We start from the raw sequence: 1,224 nt of genomic DNA on the forward strand, positions 1-1,224 counted from the left end.
GTTCTTATATTTTTGTTCGTTTGTGCACCTGAACACAGAAAGATGGTTAGTTGCGCTGTTTGTTATTTGTTGACCAGACGAAACTTAAAGACAATAATGACCAATTTCGCTGGCCAAATACGGGTTTTCTTTAGTTTTCAATCATATTAGCAAAAGTGTTAATCTACAGGTCAAAAACACTACCATGCTACTCCTGGATTGACACTTTAAGCTTAAATTTATCTCCACTGCCGTGTGTTTGTTCTAACATTAAGATGGAAATCCAGTTTTCCTCCCTACGTCATTTCCCTTTCTATCGAACCACTAAGCGTTGAATTTATAATTAGCACTCGTTGATTGTTTCCTGCTAAAAGCCGACTGTTCACTGACTTGTTCCGCTATTGTCGAAGCTCAGGAGACGAGTAGACAAAATACACTCTTGCCAACAATTGTAGTTCTCGACCAATTAGGTATTATTTTAGTTATGTACAACCATCTCCTTCTCATTCTTGTTATCATATTCGGGAGCACATGTCACCTGCTCACTTTTTTTACAACCGACCCACTCTATCCGAGCGTATTCTCTCGTCCACAAAAATCGTAAAGTTACACCAAAGGGTTAACCCCCCCCCCCCTCCCATCTAGAAAGTTAGGTTAGGTTAAGTGGGTTTCTTTTGTTGGTTAGGTCAGGTTCTCTTAGGTTCATTATTATTCACTTGTGACAGAAGTAAATAGAATGAATGTTAGTCAAAATGATGAGCTCTATCTATTGCACGTGTTAAAAATCCCAGATGCCATGCTTTCATATGGCTCTGAAAAGTGGTCTTACGTTTTGACATATATTATAAGTTCTGACTCTGCCCTCCAGGGGGCCCAGAAACCAACGTGGAATCTTAGGTCTCCACCCCATGTAACGATTCTAGATTTGACAGTATACGCTGTAGGAGAATGGAAAAACGCGAGAGGCCAGGGAGTTCTGTAGACATTGAACATGATGAAAGTGTTGGGAATTTTGGAAAGTTATATCTGTAATTAGGTTTCATTACGCCACTAGGGTGTGTCATACGGAGGCGAATTTTTTTTTTTTAGTTTGAAAAATCGGCCCATGGTATTAATGATGTAGTTCTATGTGCAGAATCATGTGATATCTTCAGATTTGAAAAGTTTTTATTTTTTGCTAGGTAAATTTTAACTTGAAATCTTATGAAATTCAGTATTCCCACCCTTTTACCAACACCACTAAAT

The sequence above is a fragment of the Homarus americanus genome, unplaced genomic scaffold (assembly GCF_018991925.1).
Source record: "Homarus americanus isolate GMGI-L3 unplaced genomic scaffold, GMGI_Hamer_2.0 scaffold58682, whole genome shotgun sequence".
NCBI classification, from domain to species: domain Eukaryota; kingdom Metazoa; phylum Arthropoda; class Malacostraca; order Decapoda; family Nephropidae; genus Homarus; species Homarus americanus.